Genomic DNA, 10344 nt, shown 5'->3' with positions numbered 1-10344 from the left:
TTTGGGTGACTAGGAATGGTGCCCTCTCTTCACGATGGTGATGTGATGGAGATGTGCTGTCCTCCCCCAGCTTTCTCCAAACTGTCTTTAAAAACAACCCTTTCTCTTAGCCTACCCGAGATCTCTTATACGGCTGAGGTAGGTACGAAGCTGAGGTTACTGCCATTGTGGACCATCCCCTTTCCGGGTTCTTCATCAGCAGTCTGTTGAATACCTTGTTACAAAATGTAGAGCTACTTTAAGCCTATTGTTCTGTTCTTCAGCTTTGGGAATTCAGTGAAAACTGAGGTAGAGTCTCACTTTAACATCCCGGTACGCAACCAGTATCTGACTTTAAATGATAGACGTTCTTTGGTTATTCACTAGATTCTGGTGACTATGGTGCAGGCATCATGAAGGCAAGGATTTTTGTTTCTTTTTTGAAGTGCTACATCCCCAGCTCCCAGAACAATGCCTGATGTATAGCAGGAGTTCAACAAAAATTTTGTTAAATGCATATATTATTTTACAGATAAGAAAAAGAAGGCTTGGAAAAGGTAAAAGTATCTTGTCCAAGCTCATTCACTTAGAAAACCATGGAGCCAAGATTTGAATAATTAGGGAGAGAAAGCAATAGTGGTAATCAGATGTTTTATTTAAGCTTTTTTAAAAAAAGATTTTATTTTGTGTATATTTCTGTGACCTTATATAGAATCATTTGCACAGAGGTTTCAATTCACCTTAGTTTTACAGAATCTAGAATTTGGTTACCCTGTGTTTCAGATATTCATGCTGGTTCATCAACCTAAGTGGCAACCTAACCTTGGATGGCCACACTGCCATCTGGTGTTGGATATATGAATTGCAAGTCCAGTGTCTGTATTACGCATCTTTAGGATTATGGTTTACTAAACTTTACATCCATTAACTGATTTGATCATCACAACAACCCTACAAAATAGGTACTATTTGCATGCCAGTTTTATGGATGATTTATACAGTGCAGACCAGGATTTGATCCCAGGCTATCTAGCTCCAAACCTTACCCCTTATTATATTCTCCTGTTTCTCTAATACAGGAGCATTCGAGACTTTCAGATTTAGGAAATTTGAGCATTTCGAGACTTTCAGATTTACCTCTGAGTAAGCCACATAAGCTTTTATTAGATAGCAATGGTATGTAAGAGGGCAGATTTGACTAAAACAGGAATCACGGACAAGGGTACATGAGAGTTACCAATATCTGTTTTCTTTGGTCCTTCCAAGATCAAGATATTGGCAGGTTTGCTTTCTTTGAATGCCTCTGTCCTTGGCTTACAGATAGCATCTTCTCCTTGTCCACAAAGGGTCTCCCCTAGGCCTGTGTCTTAATCTCCTCTTCTTATAAGGGCATCTATCATATTGGATTAGGGCCCAACCATATGATCTCATTTTATCTTACCTCTTTAAGGACCCTATCTCCAAACAGTCACATTTTGAGTCGCTGGGGGTTAGGATTTCAACATATGAATACGAAGGGGACACAATTCAGCCCAAAACAATTGTATTCCATTTTAAGGGAATATTATCAACCAACTTGCTCTATTTCAGTCATTCTAAATGCCTTAGGGCTTCTGCCACCGCACCCTTCTGCAACCTGCTTATTGTCACCTTATGGGGTTGTTAATATCTCCACCGGCCATCTAGTTGTGCAAGGAGGACGAAACTCAAAATCATTTTATTGCTTACTCACCTAAATTTTCTTCCTCATTTCCAAGTATTTTAATGCTAATCCAAGTGAGAAAAAATTTTAGTCTGGGTTTTCACCATGATAATGAAGCCTACTCTTTACCGTTTATCAATAGGCACTATGTGAAAAATCATATGTGATATTGTTATAAAATCATGAGCCACATGGAAACGTTGGCCTCATTACTTTATGGTTATTTCCCCTGAAGTTAATACTTCACTACCTGAATGGTTTGGAAGAGAACAGCTCTCCTCTGCTGAATCAGGAAATCTGATTATTACACATCATTAATGTCAAAGAGCATTTTTTAAAAAAGAGGTCAACCATTCTTAGTGAGATCAACTTTTAATGCTGTACCCATAATTTCCATAATGCTTCTATCTTTAAAATGCCTTGCAAGTTACAGAGCAGTTTCACATAGTTTTTTTTTAATCCTCATAATTCTGATTTGAAGTAAGTATTCTCACTCTCATTTACAGTTGAGGAAATTGAGGTTCAGAAAGGTTTTTGTGATGTGTCTAGGGACATAGTTAATAAATAGCAGATCTAGGACTAGAACTCTGATTCTAACCAGAGCTAGCCTATTTTAAAGGCCTTCCTAACATCCAGGCTAACCTCAACTTCTAAGTGATCTCTTTCCCAAAAGGTGCCTTCATGAGAAAATTTCATGGATAAATACTTTTGGGGAATACTGTCTATCAAATTTTCCATTGGAAGAATCAGAGACTTGTTATCATTTTTATTTTTATTTATTTTTATTTTTTATTTTTGGCCTTTAATATCTATTATTCCCTTTATTTGAAAACATTCAATAAGCTTATGTCTGAGTTACTGTATTTATTTATTTTTTTGTTGCAGTTTTCATTTTTAAAGTTTGTGAGGAATCCTGCATTAATGAAGCCCATTTAACTTTGTTTAATCTAAGCTTATTCCCAGATTTAATTAATCATTGAACTTTCTTCCACAAGTAATTGCTACTAACATCCAGAGGATCTGCATTATTAACTGTTCTAAGTGAACAGTTTATTATCAAATATTCAAAAAGTCCTGAGAGCTACCAATATTACCTGTGAACAGGCCGTATTTTGGGTGAGAGTTTAGCAAAGATTAGAGCAACAAAGTGGCATGGAAAGAATTAAAAGAAGGGTTTCCTTTTTTTTTTTTTAGATCTTAGTCAAAAAGACTTGCTAAACTATAAATGCCATGAAAGTAAGAACCATCTCTAAACATTTGCAAGACACGTTGTGCCATGCACTATCAAAAATATGTTTATTGGAGAAAAGTAGCATTAATTTCTTGAGTAGGTTTTATTAATTACAAACAATTGTTTATCAGAAAATTGAACAAATTATGCCTATTATTCTACTTAGCAAGTGGCATAGCACTGAGGTTTTCTCATGCAGAAAGATCATTTGAAAAACTGCTATATGTTTAAGGGACTTTAAGGAATTTCTCAACATCATCACTCAATGATCCATGTCCCATATAGAGTTTTCTTAAAGGGTCACATTGATGGCAATAATATACTAGTAGGTCTTCAAGTATTTCAGAAAATAAGTTATCTTTCAATTGAAGAGAGGAGGAATTATATTCTATGGTACTTTTTGACTTTAAAAAATCAGTTCTTTTTCCTTTTTTTTCTCTTTTCTATTCATTCTCATTCACTTACCTTTATTGATCCAAATTTCTTATCTCAGAACTAACTATACAGTAAAAGAATTTCAAAAGCCAGGTAGAAATTGATAGTGTCATATATATCTTCCTCAATGCATCAAAAGCACTAAGACATTTGAACAACCACAGATACAGTCCACCACACAGCTGCATGCTAATCGGGCAAAGTCTGCTCCCCTCTCCCTCCACCAAAGTGGAACAGGAAACTTAAAACTAAAACTTTTATTATGCCTCACTCAGGTCAGGCCTTTTAGATGACTATTCCATGCTGGTCACTAGATTGTATTCTTAGCTCCATGAATCTTCCATGAATTATAACTCTGTTTGTGATAAAAGGCCAAAAATAATTTTCAACAATTCAATTTTTCTCTAAACACTTATTTCTTGCCTGCATGAGTGCCGACATGCACACATACACATACAGAGCTTATTAAATTATTACTCTTTCAAAAAACGTTGTTCTCATTGGTAAGAGAATTTAAAAATCCAGCAGCCAGAGAGAAAGCCTGAAAACAACGTGTGGACTACCAAATTATAGTGAACGCGGATTTAATCCTATAGCTCGCTCCCTATTACACCCATGAAGACTAGGAAAATCACCTCGCTCTAACAGGTATACTTTTGTACTCTGTAAAGAGACACCTAACCTATTGTTATTGTAAACTGCCACCCTTAAATTGCTTTCATAAGGGAAATTTTTACTAAAGGTCAACTTGTATTATTCAATTAAATGAATCCTAACAACAGCTAAGGCTGAAATGTCTCAAATGGCCTTTCACTTTCTTCCTTGTATTAGCCTGAGAGCTACCTCTTCACCTGTTCTGTGGTATTGAAGAAATAATAGTTATCTTACCTTCCTGTGCTTTAGTTTCCAAGCACACTCTTGCAGCTCATCTTATTATTGCTCATCACAAAAAGCCCGTTAAAGCAGGAAACGGAGATGTTATTCTTGGTTTTACCTACGATGCCACTGAGGTTAGAGGAGGGGGACCAATTTGTCCAGAGTCATGACCGGTAGACAACAGGGCTGAGACAGACAGGCTTCCCAGACTGTCATCCAGCTCTCTTCCCACAACCACACTACAGTCAAAGAGCTGAATTGGTGGCTAAATAAATAAAACAAAATTGAGCTTTATTTCTTGAATGAGTACTCTTGGAACCCAGTCTGGTTTCCAGAATTTCTGTTCACTAACTAAAATACTTCTTCTAATTTGGAAAATTCGTTTTCAATAATTGCATCATGAATTGCAAAAACCAAAAGATATTCCCTGAGAACTACGGTCACTTGGCAAGGTGAGAGAGTTTAACTACTAAGCAGTGAGAGAGCTAATCCCTGAGAGCTGGTTCTGTGAGACAGAAACACATGGGATTTGGGGCACCTGAACCCGTTTCCCAGCTTTGTCCCTGACTCACTGTGCTTCCTCTGGCAAACTCTCTGAATGTCAACTTGCTTATCTGTCAAGTAAGAATACATACTCTGCCAACCTCCCAGGGCTCTTAGAAGAACTTGGCAAAATAATTTATGATGAAGTTGGAAGGAATGGCCCTATACAAAGGAACATTCTCTGGTTGAATTATTTGACTAGAACTTCAGCTCTTTGAGCCATGTGAATAATAAATAGGCTTAGCATTTTTAATTGTGTATTTTATTTCTGGTTAAATGCATGAACAGCCAGAAAAATATAATTAAGTGATTTCATGTTCCGTTCTGATGTCCTGATGACTACCCTCATCTACTCTGATTTCGGTTGTACTTTTCTTTTTAATAAAGGTGCCAATGAGGGCAAGACGTGCACTTAAGGAAATAGTTAATGACTCATCTGTAGTTTGAGGAGAGTGAAGCAGGAATCAAAAATTGGGCAGGTTTCAATTCAAACAGACTTTTGTAGTAAACTAGTCAGTAAACTGAAAACAGGAACAGAAAAGCTAGGAATCTGTTCTGCACGGCTTTGGCAGTCAACCTTCGGTAACACAAGTAGGACGGTGAGGCAAGGAAACCATCTTCCCATTTATACAAATTTAGTATCATTATACAAAAGCTGGCAAGATTCTGAAAAGGTTTAATAACTCTGTATGTGATTACAAAAGACAGTGAGAGAGCTTGTTCTTATAATACCAGTTGCTAAGCTCTATGTAGGGGCAAAAAGCATTGTTCAACCTTCAGATGCCTATCCTAGAAAGCCTTGAGGGTGTGCACAGTTTGATAAAACTTGTAAGTTACTTGATACATAGAAATTTTAAAAAATAGAGATGCTTTAAGGGTGGAAAATGGTAAATAATGGAATTAAATCTATTAAGGAGGTTATGGAGCAGGGGAGTAAGACCATGGGGTATATTTGTTATTTTTAAGCGGTATTTTTACTTTAAATTTTACTTATTTACTTTTATTTTACACTGTTTACTTTGCAGAGTATTTTGATTTTGGGAATAAATATTATGTCTTAATCTGAATTTGGGTACTGAGACTCAGGTAGATCAAAAAATGAACTGCTCATCACACTGACAGCAATGAACAAAATTAAGAGCTGAGCTGTACCAAAGCCCACACTCTTTCTACTACCCCACACTGTATCCTTCTGTAACTTTTGTCATCATAATACCACCTGTTGTAATTTATTGCAAGGGAGTAATTCACCAGAAGAAAACAAGCTGACAGGAAAGAAAAGGGAGCAATTTAAGTGCTCTTCAATAAGGGACATTTAAATTATGGTAGATCAACTAGTAGACTGTTACACATTCTGTAAAAATGATGGGAATTTCCAATAATGGAAGTTGAACTTATGCAACTTATCTACATCTCCTTCCCAAACCACTCTAAAATGGCAAGAAAGGAAGAATAAAAAATAATAAATCATAAACAGAATATGAATGAAAAGAACATCAGATGAGAGGTGTCAACAGACATTTGGAAAGTAGAAAGCACACAACATCATGTGTGCTTTACTGGATCTAGAGAGTGAAGGCAATTGCAACTGAAGGCATTGCAGATGGAGACACTAAAGGAAAGCAAACCAGCCACTCCAAGAAGCCAAGAAAGACCAAGGACATGGGGTATATGGTACTATGGGAGGCAAGGATGGGATGGGGCTTGGGGGAAAGGCTGTGTAGCAGACACCAATGGTTTTCTATTCAACATCTGTTTCTTACCCAGCCTCTTTTATGCTCATTCTTACTCTTTCCTGGAAGAATGCTGAGTCCTTCTCTTAGTGGGAACATGTGGCCATGTGACTCAGAGGAAAACATGGACATAGAATCTGGGAAACATGGAGCTAACACAGGAAAGTAGAGGAAGCAGGCTTAGAGAGCAATCAGCTCAGATTGGAGCAGAAGGGTAGTGGACTTTGTTAATATGAGAGTTCTGTAATGCCCTAAAGGACAGCCTGGAGACACAAAAAAAGATTATTTAGAGAGCACTGTGATTTTTAAAATGTTCTGTTTAGTAAAGTTATAAATTCAAAATTCCTAAGCACTTAGGTTGACTTTAAGATAACATTATTTTATTTGTAAATCTAGCAAATTTTAATTATTTTTGAGGGATCTTTTTATTAATGTTTGGTCCCATTTACTAGCTTTGTTCATGATATCTGTTAAAGCATTTTAAATTGTATTTTAAATATTTAAATGTCTGACAAATATTCCAAGGTGCTATATAATTCTTATAAATCTAATAAATTAGATTTCAACTTAAAATCAAATTAAATCAATTAAATATCTTAAAATTGGGACCACAAGCTAATATAACTCCAACTGACCAAGTTTTCTTAAATATTACAATTATATAAAATACAAAAATGCAGAGATTCCCTAACAAAAAAATATTGTTACTTTGAGGCCCTTAAATAATCAGCCACTTAATTCTAAGTCTTTCTGAAATTAAAAGAGAAATGATTCTTTCCCACTAAGGAAAAAATTGTTATCCACCACCAAAATATTGAAGTTACCATGCTGTGTCATTTTTGTGGTCACATTTTCAGCTTGTTCAGTTTCTTTATGTTCAGAGAAGGCTTTAGCATGGGCAAGGACTGGATTCTTGCCTTCAACTTTGATAGGACTTAGCAATGTTTTATAGTCGTTATGTTAAGCACTTTATGCTTAAAGAAGGGGTAGATTTTTAACTAGTCTGCATCTCTTAGACTGGAAATGTACATTACCCAACTTTTCTGTCTATTCACAGAGATATTTAAGTCTGCCACCGCCATCTAACTGACCACATGACCTGACTGGATTTTGAATTTCTCTGGCTCTTCTTGAAGTATAAATATCTCCCCGCCTAACTTTGAAAGTTGAACTTTATAAATCCTTCATTGATTTCAAATTTTTCCTGACTCATGGGACCACACAAATCTTAGGAAAAGTATGATAAACATTGGATTGATTTCTGAGTATCTGCCATTGCTTTTTTTTTATAGTTTTGTGGGCCCAACTTCTGAAGTCATTATACTGACAAGAAACAGGAGAGAGAGATTCAGGAAGAAAATGAAACCAATTGGTTACCTATAATCTATTATGGTCAAAACAATATCACACTCTCCTTTACACAACCACTGGAGAATTTGAAGAATTTACAATACACGCACTGAGTGAAAAACAAAGAAACAATTAATTCCAAGAAGCAAATATTGTACAAGAAAGGAAACAATCATAGTATTCTACTTGGCTCAGCAAAATAAGCAATATTTACATAGCCAATTACACTGTAAGCACTGATTAATGATTTTAAAATATTATAATTTTTGAGAGTAGGAAGGAAAAGTAGAGTTTAGAAGGTTATATTCTTACTTACCATAACAAGAAGTCAGCAGATAATGCCTGAAATTAGTAAATCAAAACACAGATATATAAGATTATTATTTAGCAATATGGAGGCAAATATATGAAGAAAAAGCTAGAAAATTTGTGAGGAGATGTCTTTAGAAAATGAGATTTGGGTTAGGGTTTGGTAGAGGTCAAGGGAAAAAAGAAGCAGGGAACTGAAGTTCATTTGTTACACTTTAGTAACATCTGACCTGATGTGCCGTATTATTTAATAAATATTTAAAAAATTTTAAAATACAATGCCAGAATTTTAAAGTGATAATTACGAATATTAAAAATAGTCATTCCACTCTCATCTGCAGTTTCACTTTCTGTGGCTTCACTTACCTGCAGTCAACCAAGGTTGAAAATATTAGATAGAAAATTCCGGAAATAATTCCTTTGTTCTAAACTGCAAGCCATTGTGAGTGGTGTGATGAAATCTCACGCTGTCCCACTCCATCCCGCTCAGGATGTCAATCATCCGTTTGTCCAGCATATCCTCACTGTATTCACTACCCCCTGCCCCTGTTAGTCACTTAGTAGCCGTCTTGATTATCAGATCAATTGTCATAGTATCACACTGCTTGTGTTCAAGTAACCTTTATTTTACTTAATAATGGGCCCAAACTGCAAGAGTAGCGATGCTGGAAAAACAGAGTATATATAAGGTTGGATACTATCCGTGGTTTCAGGCACCCACCGGAGGTCTTACAATGTATCCCCCTCAGATAAGGGTGTTGCTACTGTACAATGTAACACGGGAAAATGTCATCTAATATGGAGTAAAGAACCTAGGAAAAACAAAATTATTTGTTTATAGCACAATATTCACAACCACGTAAAGATGCAATAACTGGAAGAAACTATGGAAAAATGAAAAGTTTTATTAGGGATAAATGGGATAATAAATAACTTAAAATATTTTTAACTTCATGTTATAATATTAGCTTGACATCACTTTATTTTGAAAAGTTTTTACAACGTACAGAATATAATTTAAGAGTACATACTTTATTTGGGATTCTATTTAATGGATGAAAAGCATCCCCGTCTCCAGTCGTTTATACTCCAATGTTTTGAAATTTTTGAAGCCTCTTGAATTAAAGCCCCCCACTCAGGACCAGCTCAGGCATATTTATGAAGTCATCGTTTGCCTTTTCTAGCTTCCTCTTTAAATGCCTGTTCTTACTCCAACTTTATTCTGTTCCTTATATGCCATAATCACACACCACCAGCTAGTTCCTCAGGTAATAAGTCCCCTCTCCTAGGGTGGCAACTGCCTCCTGCGGTTTTCTCACGGGATTTTTGAGTTGTTGTTGTTTAACTGTAAAATTCTCTAGAGTACGATTTTCTATTGTGAGAGTGCCCAGTGTGTGCCGTGGATTGTGAAAGTGTCCCCATGGTATGTTTTAGCATTTACTTCTTTTTGTGGTCCTACAGGGCGCATCAAGATAATGAGCAGGTATGAGATTCTAACAGTTCTGTTCACAGACAGCGAAGACCGTTTCGTGCTTTCTCCTTTACGAATAGAGCCCCGCTCCAGCAGCTTGCCATGTGCACAGTTTACAACCGCAATCCCTATTACATCTCCTCAAGTGTACCCTTAACTATAGCTCATGTTGACCAAATTACCCCTGAAAAATCCGGGATTGAAGTATCCTTCAAGTCCCCTGAACGAAAAGACTACAAGCATGATTTATCTGTTTTATATTGCCTTCTGGTTTTAATTTCTTGCTTTTGAGCTGTTAGACATGCATTTTGAAAATAAATATTTAATCCAGAATTTTTAAGTGTTTGGAACGAACGAGCTAATTACTCAGTCATTTTGCCATGGACTCTGTTTTAGAGCACTTGGTCCTCAGTAGACAGTAGATTCCTTGAATGAAAACAGAACTTTTCACATTTGTTATCACCAGGGTTTAGCACTGTAATTGATTTATATAATCTGCACCCAGATTGCAAAAATGACTGTTCTTAGATGACTGTGAGGAAATATTTGATTAATGATGGGGTTAATTGCCAGATTAATGAGGTAAGCCTTCCAAGGGTATTTGCATCTTAAAAGAGGCTTTTTGTGTGTTCACAGCAGGGTTCATGAGCTTTCTTAATGATTCTTCCCCCATAGGATCTCCAGTGTCGACATTTTGGACACTAAAATCTAACAG

This window comes from Camelus dromedarius, chromosome 3 (genome assembly GCF_036321535.1).
Source record: "Camelus dromedarius isolate mCamDro1 chromosome 3, mCamDro1.pat, whole genome shotgun sequence".
Lineage (NCBI taxonomy): Eukaryota > Metazoa > Chordata > Mammalia > Artiodactyla > Camelidae > Camelus > Camelus dromedarius.
This window is presented reverse-complemented; position numbering follows the sequence as displayed.